General features: G+C 42.6%; 2 long non-coding RNA genes across 2 annotated transcripts in view; one reads left to right on the top strand and one right to left on the bottom strand.

The window, feature by feature from the left end:
* The window catches only part of LOC130187803 (uncharacterized), a 128,121-nt gene that overhangs the window by 4,119 nt on the left and 101,265 nt on the right, over nt 1-22,737 (bottom strand). The gene's annotated exons all lie outside the window — the stretch shown is intronic.
* LOC130187804 (uncharacterized) lies at nt 11,989-18,887 on the top strand. Its single transcript, XR_008830503.1, has 3 exons — nt 11,989-12,690; nt 16,478-16,558; nt 18,863-18,887. It is a non-coding gene; the product is annotated as an uncharacterized LOC130187804 (long non-coding RNA).

Raw genomic sequence — 22,737 nt, 5'->3', positions numbered from 1 at the left:
ATCAAACATATACAAGTGACGAAGGCAGTAACAGACAGGTCGTGGCAATGATTCACCTGATGACTTGCTCATTGTGAAAACGTGATGATGAGCACATTCTCTGTTTTGCTAAATCTCTCGTTTCCAGTGTCTGGTTACGCCGTCGTTGCTTATACAGGTGCAGGGAGGAGAACGCCATTCATCCGTTTCACTACTGCGACTTTGAACTGAGCGGTCTTCAGAGAGCAGGAGAACTTTGACCGTTTTGGGTTTGATTCAAAGCAGGTGAGAAAAGATCGTCCTGCAGCATCGAGCCGAGCGCACGGTTTGGCTGGAGTCTCTCTCTCTGGCTCTGCTCCCGCTCAAGCTGGACACACTGACTACTGAGCAACACAGGGCGGTGACCCCGTGACCGAGCAGCCCAGAGAGCGGCGGCAAGCAGTGTGGCTAAACACCGACAGACTAGTGAGTCAATGCTTAACACTTACTGACCACCACAAAATGTCTGCTTAGTGTCGGCCGGGATCGGGGAGCAGAGGCAACTGGAACAAAGCTGATAAAACACTTTCTGGGCATTGAGAATCAGTTAGTGATACGGCCCTAAATGTCAGATTTCAAGGACAGCTTAACCGAAACACGCAGACAACCAAAGAGGGGGAGGTGAAAAATAAAGTTTAATGACAAAAACAGAAACTTACAAAGCCAGGAATCCAAAATAAAAACCAGAACTCATGAAACACTGGAGCGCGATGAAAGGCCAACAAGGGAACAATGATCCACAGGATAACACATCGACGAGACAGGCCGACTGACAAAGACAAAGGGGAAGACGGAGACTTAAATGCACAAGGGAGGTAAGGGTAACAGAACACAGGTGGAACACATTAGGGCGGGGCAGACCATGAACCAGGAGGGAGACATACAAAGGAAGTGGTTACAAAATAAAACAGGAAATAAATCAAATCCAAAACAATCAAATATAAAGTGTCCAAAAGAGACCGAACATATTACCAAAGTCCAAACACAAAATGTGCCAGAATGACACAAAATCTGATAAGGATATTCATTGTCCCAAGAGGTTGATTCCTTCGGTGACCCCTCCACCGCCCCCTCGAAGGCCACCGAAAGGTCAAAAATTGCCCTCTTCTATGACGAGTTCTCCCATGTGGTCATGAAGTTTGCTGTACATAATCGTGATCCCCAGATGATAAACCCTCATGGTTTTAATGACCAACTGAAAATGACTTCCTTTAGTCCAGCACTACCATGCTACCACCAAGCACACGTATAAAATATCCTAATATAATGGAAACTGATTAAGTGGAATTTTTACACTCCTCAGAGGATAAACCTCTATTTTAAGTTTCTTTTCTGAGTACATTCATGCTCACAAGAGGTTACACCCTTCTGATTTTATCGGCCTTACTGCCTTTCCTCTAACACCACGCTCAGAATAAATACCAGATAAGAATATCACAACTGTCAGCTTGTTGTTCACTTCATCTAAAACGTTCATGCTAATAAAAATGGGAATTACTCAAATGGAAATAATAATTCCATAATTCAATATTATTTTCATGCATACAATGGTACACTGTGGTTCGACATAGTATCTGCATGCCAAATGAATGAGGCAATTTTTATGCAACAAGACATATCCCACTCCAACAGCCACTCGGAGCAACACTGTGTATTTTTTCCTTTCTGCCAGGATGTTGCCTTAAACAAACTCAGGGAACCCAAAGTCCTGCCTGCGTTTGTTTAACATCTACGTCGCTTGCTCCGAGTTTGTCGATTTTCGCAGGCGACTGGTACTGTGTTGTCGGAAAGAGAAGTTTATAATTTACTTCCTGTTAATGTTCCAGTTACAGTAAGGGTTTTATTATCAAAAATTAAATACATTAAATAAAATTAATTAAATATTAAAATAAAATAAAATATAAAATTAAAATAAAATAGATAGATAGATAGATAGATAGATAGAGACTTTATTTATCCCCTAGGGGAAATTCGTGTTAAAACCATTGCATAGAAATGCACATGCCTGCACACGCAAGCATGAACATAAAGTTGTAGCACAATATTAGAGAGAACGTTTGTGTGACTTTCCCATGCCTTTAATTTGACACACCTGTTGAACTGGAAACCGCCCACAAATCCTGAGTACTGTGTTGTGATGACTAAATATTGTCTTTCGGCTCTGACTTGCAGATCAATATGTGCTATGGGAGTTTAACTGTACAATAACTGTTAGAAATGCATTATGAATACACGCTGCGTCCTTTCCAAGTGGCAGAGCTTGTTATAGCGTGACCTTCATCTGACCCGAGGCCAAACCGTCACAGTGCCAAGAAAATAGCTCCAGTGTTTCATTGTGGTGTATAATCTGTCTCCGGAGATGGGATGAATCTGCTGTACAGTATTCTTCAAGGAGAGGGGAGATGATGAAATTTAGGTTGGCTCCGAGTCAAAAGAAAAATAAGTGGAGGCCATGGCAGGGGTTTACTAGAGTCTGGGAGCCAGTTTCTTCCCTCCCTGTGAAAAGAGCAATGCTCAAGACAGGTGGAGATAAAGACAAAGGGGGAGACACTGCCTGTCTTCTCCCCATGATGTGTTATCTTCCTCCCCAGTATTGTGTTCAGGCCATTGTTTCCTGACAATGCTTATACCTTGCAGACATGTTGCAGTGGGTGGGTGCTTTATTTCCGCCCAGGCAGCCTGGAGTTCTCTTGTGCCCAGGGTCAGGAAGCGGGGAGGCCCGGGACTGACCACAACTACAGATGTAGAGGAAGGAGGAAGGCAATGACCTCTGGTCTCACTCTCTTTATCTCTACCTCACTATCTCTGTCTCTCTACCATGTTTGGAAAAGTTCTTGAACAACTCTAAACACTAATTTCTTCTCTATCTGAGAATCCCTTTCGGAAGCCAAACCAAGCATGTACCAGTCTGGGTTTAGGGTCAAAGAGAGTATTACTATACCTCTGCAGCTTCCTCTTAAAAAATACTATCAGCTGTGCCAATGAACGAGGCTTCTGACACTTTTTATTATCATTATCATCTCTCTTCAGTCAATTAATTAAAGATAATAAATATAGACCCTCTTGCTTTTACAAAGGTGTTCCACAAGGAGCAATTTTAGGTCCTCTGTTGTTACAGTTATTGAAAATAATATTTGCAGTGCAGTGTTCAGTATATTTCTATGCTGATGATTCAGTTTTATATTCTCAGCCTGAGTGTGTTTGTTTCACTGACTGATGACCAAGCCTTGTAAATGACATTTAATCATCTTGAATTACTTCTAAACGCAAATAAACAAATTAAAGGCATTAAAGGTTTTTGTCACATTTTTTCCTGAAGAATTGATGGAAACCAAAACTGAGCTAAAAGGAGAGTGAATATTGGACTTACATTCATCAGCTGGCTAGAAACATGACTCCAAATGAATGGTACTGTGTGTAAATAGGCAATAAAATACTACTTTAAATTCAGAGGTCATAATTATTTCCACATACATACTTTTGTCTGCCTTTATAAACTGGTTTTACGGTTTCCTGATTGTAAAGCTGATTGTAAGCCTGGACTTTAACCAGGCTTTCGCTGAGATGACTGGAAAAAATGCAATCTACAAATGTTACGGTCCGGCGCAAGTCTTTAGTGCAGACAATGAAAGAAGCCGAACCGTGAACTATGGATATGCAGATGTGACATTTGTCCAGACCACTTAGGTCCGTCTGCCGAGACCAGAAAGGAACTGAAAGGGTGGACGGAGGAAGTGACTGTGTGAGAGCAGTCAAAAGGAACATTGCCCTTGGGCCTATGAAAGCACATTTTTCTCCAATGTCATGGAGATTTCTTTTGCTAATGAGCTGTATCCATGGGCTATCAAGTGCTGCCAAATGCAGAGGGGAGTTGTTCCTCCGCTTAATTAAATCATGGACAATTTTGTGGCCTTAATACTTGGGACGGAACCCTTCAAGTAACTGCTGGTCGGGAACCTAGACCACTTATTTTGTGTAAAACGAGGCAATGAAATGGGTCTGATTTATTGACTATTATGTTATTAATATGGAATTTTTAAAAAAAGCACACCACAGTGGGCCTAGGACATAGGACGATTGCACATTTGAGGATTTACGTCACTAAAAGTGCAGGAAGTAGTGTTTCCTTTATGCAACAAGGCAAAAAGTAAAGATAAGTGTATCCTCTCCAGAAATGTTTTAAACTATGTAAAAATGTTGCTACGTTTTCGCCTCCCATCCACACTACAAGTCCCTAAAACTGAGACTTTTGGAAACGCTGCTGGACCCGTTTTAGTATGAAATTTCTGGGGTTGTGTTGTCGTCTCAACGGGCGAAAACTGAGACCTTTCTAAACGATGACGTAGTCACCCACAGTCGCTCTCTGATTGGGTCTCATCAGCCTCGACTACCAGGGGTGAATACAACATGATAATGAATTACAAGTGTTACTGACCTTGTTGATTCTGTATTTTAAGTATTTTCTACAACTAACCAACTGCAGAGAAGACAATCTGTTACACCAGCTCGTGCATACCCAGTGTGCGTGACTGGTCATGTGATATGTGTTTTCAGGTGTGATATTCTGGACTGAGATCGTTTCTGATACGGAGCTAAAACGGTCGTCTGGACGGAGATGGCTGTTTTAAATTGAAAATGTATTAGTGTGGACGTAGCCTTACATGTATCTATAAATACTGGACATAAAGTACAGTTTTGTTTTCGTTTTATTGTGTGCCACATATTTTCTGAAACTAAAAACCTGCCAGTTGACGCTCTTGTCTGGCAGTAGGGTTTAACAGGTTCCAGTGAGAAGCCAGTTTTGCTCTATTCAAAGCAGCCAAACTGAGTCTAACTACTGAGGTGTAATGCAACACCCCCGCAGAGAAGCCGAGCGCTTCAGCCCCATGGCACTTTCAGTGATACATGATCCATGAACAATGCCTTGGTAAATGCAGACACCTCAAAGAGCTTAGGTGATGTTAGCTATATGGCCTGCGGGTCATACCTTCGGTAAGTGGAATGGAATCCAGGGAGGAACTACAGATACAGTAGTTCAGGAGGGCTCGTTATCCTGGAGGAAAAAAACCCACAAAACAGAGATGAATGTGAGAACTAAGCATTCGCTCCCTTTCATTCACTTGCCTAACTCTATAACTCTCGACAGGAGCGATAATAAGAAGTAAAGGGTTTACATTTAAAGCTTTTAATCTACATTTTAAAAGCTTGTACTTAACAGGACGACGGTGCGGACAAACAGGAGGAAGAAAAGGATTCTGGGATACTCGGCTCAATAGTTTCTTATTGCCGCAAGTCCTCTGTAAAAAGGGAAGTGAGGTTTTGTGTCCGACAGCTTTGAGATAAAAAAAAAAAGAAGCTCCTCACAAAAGCCTAACTGAACAGCTGTTTTAGCAATGTACAGAAGTGTGAATGCATTTTTTTTTTTTTATGTTCGAGACATGAAAGGCTCCTTTCACGATCCTTGTGTGCAGTAAAAATGGCCACTTGCGCGGACCAGTTGTTATGTTGTTGTGTTAATTAATCTGAAGAGTGGAAACTTTTCAAATGCCAAAACAGACATTTATAATTGCAATAACTTAAAAAGCGTTAAGAAGTTTGGCCTCGGCTCTGAGGAGTCCTTGCATCATTGCAAATGCACTTCTGAATGAAGACTGTTTTCTTACATGTGGTTTCAAGTGTTTGAAGCAAAATAAAAAATGATAGCATGCCAGAGAAGGCAGCGGTCTGTTGTCACACTGCAGCTCTGCCAGACTCCAGCTCTCTCAAGTTCAAAGTGGAGTGGTCCCAGACTTATCTTGCACTCGCCACAAGGGACCTCATTTATGACACTGGAAAGCCTAGCGGGGCCTGATTTCAACCAAAGAACACCCCGACCAGATTTTCAAAGGGCCAAAAAAAAAAAAAAAAAATTACTCTTCCTGCATTTTCTAACTCCAGCGAAGCCTAAACGCTCCAACTACTGTATATTACTTGGCACAGATTTCAATCTCATCCACATCTGTTCACAGTGCTGCTCTAGAAGAACACACACACACACACACACACACACACACACACACACACTGATCTGGTGGAAAGCAGCTCTGGAGAGCATGTTAAGTGGTGTGGAGGTGGTACATTTGAAAAAGGGGCTTAATGAGTAATCATAAGTATAACAGTATGGCTCGGGCTGTTTGATGTGCAGCTCTGGATGTGACCGCTGCCAAGAAGCTGCGGAGGTTTTTGCCCCGCTGTACGTGTTTCCCCTGACAGAGCTCCTGTCAGAGACGGCTGCTGCTGTCAGATGAACACACACACACACACACACACACACACACACACACACACATTTTCATGTTGAATTTTCTCTGGAAAGCCTATAAACAGTCATAATTCACAGAGAACAGTTCACACATTAAATACTGTTAACAAATTAAAATTTTAATTAATTTTAATTCATTTAAATTATAATTAATTTGACTCCTCCTAGCTCTTCTACTGGTTACGGCTTATGGTGTCCTCTGGACCAGAAGGTAGATTTATATCCTCTCATCATTATCCTTTTTCACATGAAAGAACCTGACAAAAATCAGACCACTGACCCTCAGCTGATAAGATTTTTGCTTTTAGAAGTTTTACTACAGGAAGTGTTTGGCACCCGCGACCAAGATAGTCTTACATTCTGTCACTGTGTTACTTAAGGATCAAATTACAGTGCAAATGAATGATTCCCCTCTTTGCTGTGGACCCATAAAATTCACTATTAAAAGTTAATGCGTCACAGAACTAAAATCAAAGCTGCCGTAAGTCAATTGAAAATGTCCTTCCTTCCTTTTCTGAAAATCTGCATGTTTGAAATATTTGCTTTTCATTTTCTGTCTGAAAAAAAGGGCAACATCTGGAAAACATATCATCCACTTCCTTTGCTTTGTCACATAGTAACTGCGGCCATGGCAACAGGGTTGTGGGCGCAGTCGGCGTTCAACAGGAGTTCGGTTACGTTTCTGCTGAGCGGCGGCGAAATGAAAGCGTGAGTGGGGATGAAAAGAAGCCACGTCCTGAGCTGATTCATCAATAGAGCTTTTACTGAAAGGGAAACTGGGCTGAATCTCGTGCCACTGTCTGCGGTGTGCACCAACATCCAGATGAAATGAAGTTACGCTCCCTCTGTGGTGCGTCTCCTCGTGCTGTCATCACAGCGAAGGATCGCCCGGTCAGATCTCTCTCTGACAGCCATCTTAAATCCACTCACAGATCTCAGGGGGGGGGTGGGGGCGGGGAGGGGGCAGTTTTCTGCATAGTCAATGTGCTCACTGCTCCTTCAGCCCACACTGTCGCCATGGCAACCTTGGACCACCTCTGGCTTCTAGTGCATCTGTCAGTCAGTTAAACCCCCCACCACACACACACACACACACACACACACACACACACACACACACACACACACACACACACACTGCCATCTTGCCTCTTTGTAGCATGATGGTGCGTTTCAACACCGGCATGAAAACACAAAAACAACTTAAATCTTAAATTCATCCTTGTGGATTTTTTTTTTCGTCTCCTTGCCGACACCACCGGCAGCGGAGGGGCGGCGAGGAGAAACGCTGAGGCGGCAATGCACAAGTCCCATTTGTTTTTTTTTTCCCCAGTTTTCATCCAAAGAGGGCAGCCTTGAGCCTTTCCTCGTGCCACCCTGTTGACACTTCCTCACCACACACACACACACACACACACACTAAATCCACGCAAACCTGCTGTGTCACAACCCACACTATGAATGCAGGACCACCCATCCAGCACTAAAAGTCTCTGGCTGGGATTTAAACCTTACTGACCCCCCCCCCCCCCCCCCGTCAAATCTACAGCAGGAAAAAAAAAACCCAAAGAAAAGTATTCGGTGTGAGTATGTGCTGGCATGCGTGCACGAATGCGTGTGCGCAGAGGGGGAAGGAAAGCAAAGAAGAAGAAGAAGAAGAAGCAGGAGGAGGAGGAGGAGGAGGAGGACAGAGAGCAGCTGAGTGGTGCAGCTCTCCTCTCTCATCATTGAATAATGTTTTGCACCGTTTTTTTCTTTTTTGTTTTGTTTTGTTTTTCAGAAAAGAGTGAAACAGCATTGTGCGTTCAGCTGCACCAAATGTGTCTATTCTATTTTTCATTGGAGATCTCCCTCTTTTGTCTAAAGTCCCCCCGGCCCCGCCCCTCTAAACCCTTCTGATGTCCCCACACTTCTAAAAAGGCAGTGCAAAGAAGGAGGAGGAGGAGGTGGTGGTGGGGGGAGTCCACATGAGGAGGAGGAGGAGGAGGAGTGTGTGGCATGTTGGGGGAGGGGCGTAGTACTGTTGTAATCTGCAATTGCTACAGTCTGGAGCCTTGCTACGCTGTCACCATCCCAAATTGATTTAACCATCAATGGCAGCATCCATTCGAGGGCCGCTGGCGCTCCGGCCACGGCTGCACCGAACGCAGCTGAATGTGCACCGAGCCCCCTTTTTGCTCTCTTTCCCACCATCGGGTCTCAAAGGCTATTGTGTCCAGAGAAAGTAGAGGGGTCACCCGTTTGCCCCCCTGGGGGTCAACCCACGAGCTGGGACGGGGTGGAAAGTGAAATGGCAGAGGAAGGAGAGCGGCGGCGAGGAGGACAGAGCTCTCTCAGGAGGTGAGGATGTGTCTGTGGCTCCTGGTGTCAATGGAGCCATTTAATATGACACACTGAAAATACTACGTCTCGGTGCTGCTATCACTGGGGATGGATGTTCCTGTTTGACCCCCCCCCCCCGGCGGCTTTCTCTCCTCAACTGGCTCCCTCCCCAGGCCTGTGTTCATCACGGCTGGAAGTAGATTCTGTTTTTCACGACTCAATAACTGCAGTTGTTTTTCTGCACCATGTCTCCGGCGCATAGTCCCACAAATAAAATAAACGCCGGCACTGGAAACCCCTTGGTGCACTGGTTAAAATGTCAGTGGTTTGTGCCACACAGACGCCAGGCGAGGATCACATGACATGGCTCCAAAAAAAAAAACTCTCCAGTTGCAGCCATTTTTCTTTTCTTTCTTCTTATTACATGTTCTCATATGTGCAGGTTTGAGGAAGGAACATGACGATGAATACTCACTCAGTAGCACAAGTAAAACTCACAGTAAATAAAAAGCACTGCGGTCTGTGATGCTTGATGTTTACAGAAAAGTGGGAGAGAGAGGAGGGGGTGGGGGGGTAATTTGAATAATGCGATTAGGGATGAGGTAATACTACGCTGCCCCTCCTGTGTTAGGTCCACTGCTGCACAGTGCAGGATTAACACACAGGGGTTTTTTTTTCTCCACTTGTGAGCAGCAGTTAGAAGCAAAAGCCGACAGGGTTTTTGTATTGAGAGCAGATTTGTTGAAATGCTTAAAGTACTTATGCTTAAAGGGTCGGTTCGCACAAATTACTGAATTTTTACACTCGCTTCACACTTTAGCCACGTCGAGATCTGCTGCGATTTCTGCCTCTCTCCTCAGAAGTCGTCAAAACGTTGTCATGTCTGTGCAGGATAACCGAAGGAAACGAGAGCAGTTAGTGACAACAAGGCTGAACATGACGGGGAACCATCTTGGAATAAGAACAGAAAGCCTTCACTTCCTGTTCTGTGAATGAACGGCCTGGTCACAACAGAACTCCAAACTTTGTGGTCAAGCAAAAAAAACGTTCATGCCTTTGACAAGTGCTGACCTTTGGGTGCACAGAGAGCACATGAGCCCAAAATGGAGGAAGCTATCTAAACCTCTCTGCAAGTAATGTACACTGCTATAATACTATGCAGTGTTTGTACACAGCCAGTAGCTAGCTAGTTTATGTTTTGATATTTCCCACTTGGCAAAAAGAGCTACAGGAGAACCAGTTATATCTATATAAAACCAGCACTAATGCTGATGTTTGTGTCTGTTTTCAACTGTAAAATAACCCCCCACAAATGTGGTTTTATCAGGCTGTTAATCTGGTGTGAATACAGGGATATCAGTGGGATCACCTCAGAATAATAGTTGAACATTACCGAGGTGAAATAATGGTAGTTCTTCTCTTCTACATCTTCTCTTCCATCATTGTGTGAATGCAGCATAACTAGGCACTAGCAGGTTCCTGCCAGTTACAACCAACGAGCCCTGCGAGTAATCACTACACTACGGCTTACTCGGTGTACAACTTATTTCAAGATGATGTGCAAATAACAAGGGCTTAACTGGTACTCTATATCTGGAAAGAAAGATGATGTATGAAACTGTGAGCGCCATAAATAAAATTCCATTTATCTTCATCCTAATTGGATGCAGAAATTTCAGATAGATCAAAAAACGTAGTCAAATAAAACCAAAACCATCCGATATCCACAAACCACCAACCTCTTTAATTAAATAAGAAATAACACAAAATAAAATCAAAGAGCTAATGAAATGATCAACAGTCTAGATATGAAATCAAGTACGACTTTAGAACAGCAATTAGTCATCCGCACAGTCCACAATGTCGTATTATTGTCACAGTAATTTAAATGAACATCAACAAGCCGGGCCTCTTGGCACGCCAAGATGTTTTGACATTTCACTGTGCTGCGTGTGTGCCAACAGCGGGATCCAAGTGATGCAGCCCCTCGTCCAATTGGATCACTGCTGTGGGGCTCAGAAGAAGGTGACTCAAACGCGGCCAACAATGGCACCGGTCTGGGTCTGAGTCCGCCATAATGTCCCGTTTAACCGCCCAGGCACCAGACACTAGATTATTCCGCTCTCTGGCTCTCATCCTGGACGTCTGGAGAAGCTGTTTTTTCACTCCTGTGACAAGCTTCGGGTTTTATGTGCAGGGGGCTGTTACTCTATCTGCTAATCGTCCAGGAAGAGCTCCACTGGAAGAATAACTTGAGATGGAGTGTTGAAGTTTTAAACGGAGCGGAGGGAAAGCAGAGAATCCCTCCACCTCTAAAGCAGCCTCGGGGGGGCGATAGCCATTATGCATAGGATATCTTTGGGTTGATTCATGTGCCAGAATACAGATGAGGCTGCCTTTCACATTCCTCTCCTCTACAAAGAGGGTAACACTCCCCTGTCACCCAGAAAAAGGGTCCGCTGCGCTCGCTCTCCCTTTATTTCCAGTTTTGCTCCCGACGTTTCCATGGCAACCCAAATACTATTCAGCCCCTTGCGAGCAAAAGCGGTCCTCGCAGGTGGCTGTGCTTTAAAAGCAAAGAATGCCACAAGCGCAGCTCCTTCAAAAACAAATGTTAAGTGAGACCCCCCCCCCGTTTGGGATTCGTCAATCTCAGATGCCAAATCATTCCCGTCAATTCAAAGCTGGGAAATAAGTCATGATTTATTTGGAATGAGGAGCGTTTGATGAGGCTGTAGACTTCAATACAAAGACGTGAGGTTGTTTAAGAGAGCTGGGGTTCACTAAAGACTTAACTTAATGACCCATTTGATTTTTTGCTCACCCGAACAGCTCTCTGTCTGATATGATGGGGGAGGGGAGCGCTGGAGTAATAAGACTGATGTAACATGAGTGTATTTCTATGGTGAGCTTGTCGCTGAGTAACCAGTTTCCTTGGCAACCCTCTTCTTCCCACTTCCCGACCACAGCTACTCCCCAGCCTCTCTCTCTCTCTCTCTCTCTCTCTCCCCTTCAGCACGGTGTGATCTCCTTTATAGGAAGGGGGATATTAAAGCGTTCTTATCAAGGCTTCAGATAACAACAAGGCCAGCACAGTCCGCGCTCCCGCACAGGTCCAGATAAACAACACGGGCCCGGTGTCATCCGCCATATGGTCGCGAGTGGCTCCCAGGAGAGTCTCGGCCATGTTGTGTCACTGACTGAGCTAATGGCTCTACTCAGACAAATGAGACCTGAGGGCTGGATGGTGCATGGCGATCTGCTCACCTCCACAGGGAGCTTTCAATTATAGGAAAACTATCCGTACATGCACAGTTTTTTGCGATGTGCTAATTTAATTTTTAAAAAATTTTTACCATCCAAATGTTTAATGCATTATTCTTTTTGCCCCTTTGACCTGATTTTAATTGATTTGGTTCTTTAGATTATTGCATTCATTTGTATATAGTGTTGTTAGAGGACAGCAAAGTGATTTCAGAGGTAAAAGTGCACTTCAATGTGAGGTGGCTGACAGTAGCCTGGATGACCACGAAATCATCATTCACCGTGCAAGAAAACATCTGCTTCTTCAATAAAAAATAAAAAAGTGACAGGTACAAGACAGATTATATGACGTTAAAAACTGTGTGCCAAAACCTGCAGTTCCTCCGATGACCACTAGAGTCTGGCTCCAACAGTGAGTCAATCCCCACAGACTCCCATGTTAAAATCTCCCAACTTTAAGTACATAATCTTTTTAGGAATTTATTCACCGACCATTCTGTCTGTGAACGAGTCAGTGTCAGTGTGACTGTGGCCTGAGAACGCTCATCTTGTTGTTCACACACGGCGATATGTCTCCTTTATGCTGTGGTGTCATTAGGAGCCAGGATTACAAGGACGTTCTTCATCATTGCAGACAAGCGCGTCTGTGCCATGAAATAGCTCTTCTTGTTCCTGGACTGAACACAGTGTTTGGCTCTGAGTGATTCCTGTTTCATTATCTGTCTCTGCTAATGGGGGTGGAATAATGGCACAAATCATATTAATCACAGCAGACTCCAACCAAGGTCAGTGCTGATCCTCTCAACGTGATACACACTGCATTATATTTTACACCACGTATTAAATATAACAGTGAGATACATTCAACTGTTCAGTCGTATTTTGTATTATCACTTTTTCTCCATCGTACCTTCTGCCGTACAAACTGTTCAGATGTAAAGACGTTTTTAAATTTAACAGCCAAATTCATCTGGATGATGACGTTGACAAATTCTGACAAACCCTGCGTCTCACTGAACAATTATTCTACTATTCCATATCACAGCATTACTGCGATTTGAGACTGATAAATAAACTCACTTTCTCATGGAACAGTTTGCTGGTATAATTCCTCTGTGGTTTTGGTTAAATACAGGAAAAGTTAATGTGTCATGTGGTCCACAAGACACTGTTGATTTCTTTCCCTAACCTTAACCATGTGCTTTGGGTCGCCTAAACACAACCATAAAAATGTTAATCATGCCGAGATGCTGGAGCAAAACAAATATGTCAACGATGAACATTTTTCAGGCAAGTCACTGCGAACACTTTGCAGAAAAGGTCGAGAGAAATGTTTCTTTTTCACGCTGATAAAGAGAAAACATTGACAAACACTGCAAAACTGCCTGCTAGTGCAAACTGGATGTGTTTGATGATGTACAGGTTGACACACTGAACTGAGGCCGTCGTGCTGCATTATCACCCAGTAATGAAAGTCTATTCTTCTCCTCTGTAACTGTTGCGATAAGTGGAGACGCTGATTTCCTCCTGATGATCCTGTGGAAACACGGCGCACCCCTCGGAGCACTGTTTTGATTATAGCACCGGCTGCTCCTCGGGAGCCAGGCAGCGACGAGAAGTTCTGATTAATAAATTCTGGTTTTAGAACGAGTCCCAACACAACTCCCACTCAACAAGCAGAGAATTACCCTCAGGTTTTCAGATCAATAGGGGAACTCCACGAGAAAGAAGTGTGTGGGTTAGTTTCTGACCATTTTCTTCTTCTTTTTTTTTTCTTCCGCCAGAAAATCAGGAAGTGAAATCAAGGTTTTTTTTCACTGTTCAGGGCTTTGATTAAAACATCACATCGTTTATAACTTGTAATGGACTTGGATCTTATTTACTAACATTTCACTGATTCCAATAGTTAATATTCTGATGCTCAAATAATCCCTGGACACCATTTGGCACACTGAGCATGTTGTGGTCTCTGGAGCTGTGGTGTTGACATGAAATACAATCTGGGAAATCCACTGAAATAACATATCCATGAATCTGAAGGTTTATCAGATGCCAAAACACTCCATAGCGATTCATAATACTGTGACACAGGGTTTTACAGCTCTGGAAAGTTATCACAGTGTCGGACATCCCAACTATAACAAGATTAACGGTTGAAATACAGCAGGAATGTGTGCTGGCATGTATTTGAGTGACCACGACAGCAGTTTTGTTGCATAACGTTGAGTTGCAGACCAGTAAAAGTTGAGCTTAGGTTCAACTTCAGACTGACAAAGTGATGTTAAACCTGCATCAGGGGGTCTATCTGAATCCAACAGAAAGCCCACGTCAGCAAACCTGGACCCGGCTTTGTTGAACTGGCATAGCTAGCCAGTACATCCGGGCCTACGCTCGGGCCACATGCTTGTTTTCTTCTGGCCCAGTATACGCCCGGTTCCACGGCCCGAGGCTCGTCCATACTCGGCACGATTGTCAGATTCCACTTCCACATCTGGACCAATTTCAACCTAATTTCATGGCAGTCCATCCGTATTTCACTCAAAACCAAAAACGTACCCTCATGACAATGAGGGAAGCTCAGGGACCATGAATGTCTGAACACAGTTTAATGGTTATCAGTCTGGATCCAGAGTGCAGGACTGACTGGGCTGACAATGCCAACCATAGAGCCATGTCGCTAGTAGCTAAATATTTGGCACTCACTAATATTGATCCAAATTCTAGCTCATCAATAAACTGTATATATGACAGTAATTTCCTTTGGCTTTGGCCTTCCATGATTGATTTGCAACCTGTCATTTAAGTGAGGGTAAACAGTGAGAGTCTATGGAGCGATGGGGTACTGTTCTCCTACCCCCACCATGTGTCACAGGCTGAACGGCTTGGTGCGTTTTTACAAAACATCCCGGCGCAGCTTTGAATCTTCTGCTGGATATCCTTCCTGATGGAGAGGCAGTGGGGGGAGGGGTGTGTGGGTGATTTTGGGGTGGGGGGTTGCTTTGGAACAAATTGAGGAACATGATGATATTCTGCCAAGTAGGTTTTTGCCCAAATCCTGTCATTCATAACAAAATCAGGCAGCTCCAAGTAACTATTTATCCACTTAAAAAATTACACAAATAAATCTGGCATGAGAAGAGCTGCAGTGTGGGAATCATCACTTTAGACATGTGGTTTCCTGGTTTGGCTACAAGACAACTGCTGGATCGTATGCAACTAGAATGGAAAATGAGTGTGGCTGGGCAGAAGTATGAAGGTTGCATACTACTACACTGTAAGAAAATTAATCTTCAGTTGATTATTACTTTCAACTTTGTGATACACGTGAAGATTTAAAGGGAGGATACGAGGCCACAACAGGCTGGTTACTTAAAATGGTGGAGGGAAGCAAATATCTGTCCTTTAAGACAAAATCTTTGCAGCTCCGGCACGCACCACAGAGGAGGTGAACCAGCGTGTTCATCACCCTGGAGAATCATTTAGAGACACTTTACAAAAGCCTGCTTGTCCTGCGGTTGATCCAAGAGTGCAGCTGGGATCCATGATTTACGGCGGCAGCAGGACCCACAAGTCCTTGTAGGGCTCATCACGCCGGCAGTGGAAGACACTGACCAGGGAATGGAATGAGGAAGGAACACATAAAGATCCAACCGTGAAGCCCAGGGAACAACTGGTTGAGAGGTGACTGTGGACTCTACAGGTCCGTCTACTTCAGCATGAGGAGGTGATAAAATCAAATATTACAATAGTTGCAGCTGCGGAAACAATTACAACAGTGCCCAATGTACTTTATCACCTAGCAAATGCCCTAAACTGGGCGACCTGATAGCCGAATGGTTAGGGCGCATACCTTGTGGGCACAGACGCATCCCTGCATTTACTGTCAATTTCATTAAATAAAGGCAAAAAAAAAAAGCTGATTTTGTTCCAGACTATTGCTGCTTGAAGAGCTCGTGAATCTCGGCCTTTTCTCCAACAGACGTCAAACATGACTCGAACCAAAGGATGTGCGTCAGATACGTAAATACATAAGACCTCCACTTGTGTGTCACCTTGAGTAAGAAGCATTCAGTTTTCTGTTACAATCTGCATTATCAGTGAAATCTACAGCAGTTATAAAGGAAAAGTAGTGTTTGTGAGATAAAAAAAAAAAAAGCATTTGTGCGACTTTTAACAAACATAACTTGTCCTCTTTCAACTTGGACTCTCACCCTCTCTGCCTCATTAAAGAGCCTTCCCATGATGCTTTCACCTTACATCCCACTTTACTTCCTCATCAGCAAGTCTACGATTCTTTTGTTTGCTATTGGGATGGTTTTAAATTTGCTTCCCAGGGAGCCACTGAGGTTCATGTTACCTTAAAGACCTTCTGGCCTTGAGCTCAGATTCGGATTAAGACGATTATCCTTACACTATATATTGATCCCTATAAATAACCTACAGTTGCTATGACTGACTATGATACATACCATATTTTGAACTGCGATCTTTTAACAAATACACAATGGAAGAAAAATGCCTATGTTTCTCCACTATATCTTAGGTTAAGTAAGTCTCCCCTTTGTTTTGCAGTTGATCAGAGGAAGCAGCCTGTAACTGAGCCTATGAATGACACAGACAGGAAGTGTACTGATAGTAGCTGTGATTCCCCTGGTGAGTGTCTATACACATGAATGCAAGGCAGATCTAAATATAACTTGCTGTTTTCCCTATACAGATGGCTGGCAGCGAACACCAACTCACAAGGCTTCAAAGCTCATGCCGGGGAACATTGTGGAGATCTAGAGGGGGTTGTTGCATACAGAATACATTCCTACATCTATATTTCATGAGCTGATACAGCACAGCAAGTGTTTCCTTCCTTTTACACTTTGACCAGAACTGATGAAAAAGACCAGTGAGCCTCAGTGCCGAGGTTCAGACCTACAGTGGCATCAGGGTTATGGGCTTCTGACTCTTCATCCCAAACCCATATCAGTAAAAACCCTGTGATATGGAGGAGGACAAAGCATGTAGCATGAACGGCTGCTATGTCGTGGGTGTAAAGAACTTAACAAGTCTAAGAGCCTACATCCTGATGCTAGCAGCTCTAGTGCAGCCAGTACTTAAAATCAGCAGTGCTTTGGGCTTAATGCTAATTCTGAGCTACATGCTAACATTAAGGACCATATTTGTGTGTTAATTCTAAATAGCACCAATTGTGCTCCAACAATGGAAATGAAATCAGCTTCATTGATTTATTGCAGTTGCTGATTATTTAATGTAAATATCATGGACTGTTGAAGACAGTGGTGTCTGATTTTGGGCTTGATCGTCATCGGTGCTGCAAAATGTATTGACAGTAGTGGGATGTTGTTGATGAGCTGATTGTAATTTGATCTTGTTTTACGACTATTGGTAGCTGGACATCCTTGACTCTACTCTACTGTTTTAAGCAAAAGAAAACTTTTAGCTAATATATTTTTACTTCAGTTTGACAGAGCATTTTTGCAGTTTTTCATTCTTGCAAAGTGACATGAGCTACACTTCCATTCTCAGCTCCAACCTTCACACCCTTACTTTTCAACTCATCTTCACAGAGGGCACAGTACTTCCTGCACTGGTGTAATCTTCCAGTACGGACATTAATCTTTAGGATACTGGGCTGGCAGTGTGGTTGCTTTGGGTTGCTCAGTGCATGCATGGGATACAGTCCTGTCAGATGACTCCTGCAATCGTCTAAAATTTAATGTTATTCTGTTGTGTAACTTAAAGTCAGAGCTATTATACCTGCAACAACTAACTGACGGAAAAAAAAGACCCCAAAACAATTTCACTGTATCCAGCCTCCATATCTGGAACCCTATTTTTGTTGGTCAGCGTTTTTTATGTTGCAGAGAGGTTCAGCAATCACGGAGGAATCTGTTATAGGAACAAAAGATATACCAATTTCTGTTCTGACAGTAGACTTAATAGAAAAGAGACAAGTGATGTTATAAGTATAGGGGCATGACTCTCACTTTTTCTTTACTTGGGAAACTCATGCTCTCCACAGCCTCGCAGTGTGCTTCACAATCCGTCTCTCGAGTCAGAATACGTCATAGTAGGTCAACGAGGCTGCTGCAGGGACACGGCTTCATTCGTTTACTGTCTATCACTTTCTCTTTTGCTCCCTCCACTGTGTCTGTAACTCTCAGCTGAGAGCAATGAGCCGACGCCTGTTCTCTAACTCAGTCAGGGAGATACAGGAAGTCACTGACACAGTTATTACGAATCAGCATGAAATAGCTTGTAATTACTCCTGGAGTGCATTAAACTTCCCACAGTGATCCTGTTACAGTAATGAAGGACTGACTCTTCCCCTAAGAGTTGAGTTTTAATAAGAATTTTTATTATGAGTTTTAGTACTAATTAGCTATTATGAGTTATTAGTTATTAATTTCTTTAACTCTAATCATTTGGATCAGGTTTAATAGTGAAAACTCTAAAATTGTTTACAAAGTGTAATCTTTAGCTTAAGTTCACCATTAGCAGTGCATGTAACAGCATTTTAAGCTAGGTGATTGGATGTTTTTAGTCACTGTTGCCTGATATCTTAGGCATTTACCTTAGACTTTATATCACAGAACAACTGTACAAATCTAGATATAAAGTACTTCCTTTTTCAGTAACCACTAGCTACTTTAAAACTGGTAATTTACTAAATTGGGTTGCAATTTAGTAAGTGTAAATCAAGTATTAGTAAATATCAATAGAGTCATTCCAATTAGAAGAGACTAACCATGTAAACAGGAAGTCAGTGCAGGATCAAGAGCTGTAACAACTGCCAAAAACAGGCTCTAAGCCAAGTAGTAGGTTTAACTTAACTGCTAATCCTCTCTAAACCTAGGTATGACTTTAACGTGTATGCTACCGGTCAAAGGTTATTCCAGGTTTTGTTGAAATTTTAGCAGCTCAAGTCCAGTGTATTTCTGTCAGAACAGAGAGAAAAAGGCAGTGACACAGGGAGACAGACCGGTTGGTCAGAGCTTCATCCTTCAGCAAGATAACGAGCCACAACATTAGAAGAACAGAACCAGACGGAGGCTTCACAAGATCAAGACCAGCACAGTCTCTAGACCTGAACCCTGTGGAGCCGGTTTGGGATGAACTGGACTGAAGGTGAAAGCAAAGCAAATTGCAAGTGACAAACATCTGTGGGAACTTCTGCAACAGTGCTGGGACGAACTTCCTGAACAATAATTCATGTGTTTAGCTGCTGAATGAGATAAAACTTTAAATAAAATTTGGGATTTAAGATTTTTTATTTCCTGTGCTTTAATTTCAGAAACACTGCGACATGTGGCCAGTAGTGTACATTCCCTGTATAAACCATAATCCGATTCTGACCTCCTGTTGTATCCCCACACCCACATCAGCACCACTGCCACAGCGAGAGCATCCACAAGTCAAGGAGACACACACAAGTAAAAATAAAAAGAAATTTCAAAGCAGCTGAGCAGCAGAGAGCAAGAGCAGTGGAGCTGGTGATGAATTATTTATCATGTAAGATACAAGACATAAGAATGTAATTTTAAAGAGTTTCAGCGATCTGGGTTATTTTTAGTAACCACTGAATATTTTACTTCATTTTGCCCTCTAGTAAGTAAGCAGGTGACCTCCCTCTCTCACTCCGTTTCCCACACACTGACTGTGATGGGAAACCTACGCTGCTTCCTCGTGTTTGTTCAGAGCATCTCTCATGTGTGTCCATTGAAGTGTGTGAATGAGGTCATCCTCATGCTTTTGTCAATGTGAAACATACTGTTATGTTACATAACATAATCTGAGACTGGACTTGTATAACTGGATTTCTGAGCCTCACTAACCTTTTATATATCAAAGGACAAGATCATTCATATCCTCTATGATTCCTTAAAGGTCCCATCTAGTCTAAAGGTCTGTGTCCATGTGTAGTGTGATTATAGATCAGGTCTAGCTTCTATATTAATACTGTGAAAGTATCAAAGCCTCAGTCCACAGAGAAATGCACACAGCCTGTATTCAGAAACTGAGCCTTAAAACCAGCCGTCAGGAATTCTGTAACTTTGTGATGTCACAACAAAGCAGCCACCAAGCCCCGCCCACCTGGACCCACCATCCAAACCTTGCAGGATTTGATTTCACTGAATGTTTACCTGAAATCTGCTATATTTTTATCCGATCACTCAGAAAACCTTCAGCTAATAAGAAATGTATTGATGTCGTTATATCATCCAGAGTCAAAAACTCTTCATCAATGCAGTTGAGAACAAAACACAATGTCATGATGTTGATTTCACTCACAACAGACCCAGAATCTAAGAGAATTGATCAAAGCTGCAGGTTGGGTTTTGAGTTTTTCCACACATAAAAGAAAAAAACCAAACATACTTTACTTTACTATATAGTTACAGAATACACTGAATGGCTTCTTTAAGAGAATACTGGCTATAAGTATCAAAATGATGTTTGATATAATGAAGGATTATATGTCTAAAACAGCTGAGCGTTATTAACAAAAGAGAAAAAATAAACTGAAATCAAACACTGTCAAACAGCAGAGGTGTGAAGGAGCTTCAGGTGGTTATTACGGTCCTGTCATGGCAGTGATGGATGGTCCGTTAAATTCTTTATATGCTCTTTTACTACGTCCATGACATTGATAGGCATGTACTTTTCTTTACAACGCAGTTCATAGTGACATTTTTGTAGTGGGACACAGTGTGAATAAAACATGACTTGACATGGAAATAAATAAAAACAAAATAACCAAACTGCCTAAGGTGTATTTTAAGCTCTAGAGGATCGCTGCTGCTCTCACACTCAGACAGCCATGCAAAAGGTAGCTATTACACTCACATTATCTGCTGGATTATGGTGCTTATCTGCTCACAGTCGAGGTTCTCTGGATACCTTTTTGTCGGAGACCTTTACATCCTCTCAGGATATGCTGCGCATGAACTTAAGAAAGATAAATGTTTTTTAAAACCCCTGAGAAAGGGAGTAATTATGTGGGAAAAAAAAAGCGTGACAGAATAGGTCGTGGTATGACCTTTTCCTTTAATGTGAAAACATAAGTAAAAGTAGAGAATCAATAAGTTTCTTGCAAACATAGATCATTTAGTTTAACTTCCTTATTCTGCTTTATCTTCTAATGGAAATCTTGTAGATAACGTAGGGTATAAACGTTTCCTCATTTATTGAAGCTCCGTATTTTACTTTTCTTCTGTGTTTTATTTGAAGTTTTGATCCATAAGAAGATATATTTGTGGTTTTAAGATCCAAAAACCATCTCAGTGTAGTTTTACATCTCCTCTCTCAGGCTTCTCTCTGGAGCTCTAGTAACAACAGGTCGGTGAGCCAATCAGAAGAGAGGAGGCTCTGAGCCTCTCTTCTGATTGGCTGACTGTTTTCTCAGTGATCAAATAAAAATATTGAAGATTTCTGGTAAAAACACTCCAAACCAAAATATCTCCATTTAGTACAAATTGTGCACAACAAGGTCTGTGGCATTTATTCTCAAATGTGAATATTATTATCTTCTGTGTTTTGTCTTTGTTTATACAGAACAAAACCCTAACTGCATTGAACACTAAGTTTTGTAAATGCCCCTTTTTTTCTGCTTGGGTTTCCATTGTTCCAGGTTGAGCTGCAGCCAATATAATCAAACCTTGGCAATTGCACCAAAACTGGGTATTAATGTGCAATCTATCATTCTTGGATAAAAGACGACATTCGAAATAGTTTTCTGGTAATATAACATAAATTATGATTACACAAAAACACATAACACATGAGTATAAATCAAATCAAAGCAATCCTAATACATCAGGATCTGCTGTGACAGGCTGCTCTTTAGTGTGGTGCCATCTACAAAGTACTGGAAAACCTAAGAACAAAGCTGCTGCTAATGCTTTAAATTGCTAATGGTTTGTTTTACTTAACATGCTGTGAGAAATTGTGCCTCTTTTCAAACATTTTCTGCTCATTATTCTCTGCTGTGGGTTCATGTTTGTCTTCCAGAGTAGTCACGCACAAGCCCAAGCACGCAGTGAGACAAATGTGGTCCTCCCAACGTCCAAAAGAGCAGCAGATGGTGGATAGCTCAGGAGAAAGGGACGGGCAGCCAGGTCTGACTGCAAACACATTAACTCCATGGCTGCATGAAACCACATTCAGTGAAGGAGCTTGATTGAATTTGCTGGGACTCTTGTGTTTTCATTGGCTGCTCTGCCATTTATCTGTAATATAATGACCAGGAGATTGAGCTCTTCTTCCTGCTTTTGGTCTGGCGAGCATGACTTCATAGTCTGGACGGGGCGAGAGGATCATAACCTGATTATCTGATAAGAAAATGGAGACAAACACAGCTTTGTGATGACTTCGGGCTAATAGGTGCCTGTCCACCCTTGAGACAGAGGAAGAAAAACTCATTAACTCACCATTTAAATCTCTGTTTCGTGCTGTCAGACTACGTGTCCTGGGATATCACACCCATAACCTTCGGTTTCTTCTTCTCTTACTGACGAAGTTCAACCTCATTTAGGTTTTAATTACAAACTGCTCAGTCACAAAGGAGGCCCATGGCTTCTCGTATTCCATTTCCTTTTGACTAATTCGTCTTTACTTTCCCCTCAAAGGAGGAACCGACCTTTGTGAGAGAAACCGCACATCTTTCTGAAGATGAAATCGTTCACCTCCTGTTTTCTTGCAGGGACAGATTTGTAATGATTTAAATCAGGTGTAAGTGAGATATTTTAATTTTCAGAACCCCCCTCATTTAATAGATTTAGTACATTTTGCAAGGGTGGCCCCAACTGGAGCCATTGTTG

This window comes from Seriola aureovittata, chromosome 19 (assembly GCF_021018895.1).
Source record: "Seriola aureovittata isolate HTS-2021-v1 ecotype China chromosome 19, ASM2101889v1, whole genome shotgun sequence".
Classification (NCBI taxonomy): Eukaryota; Metazoa; Chordata; class Actinopteri; order Carangiformes; family Carangidae; genus Seriola; species Seriola aureovittata.
This window is presented reverse-complemented; position numbering and strand designations above follow the sequence as displayed.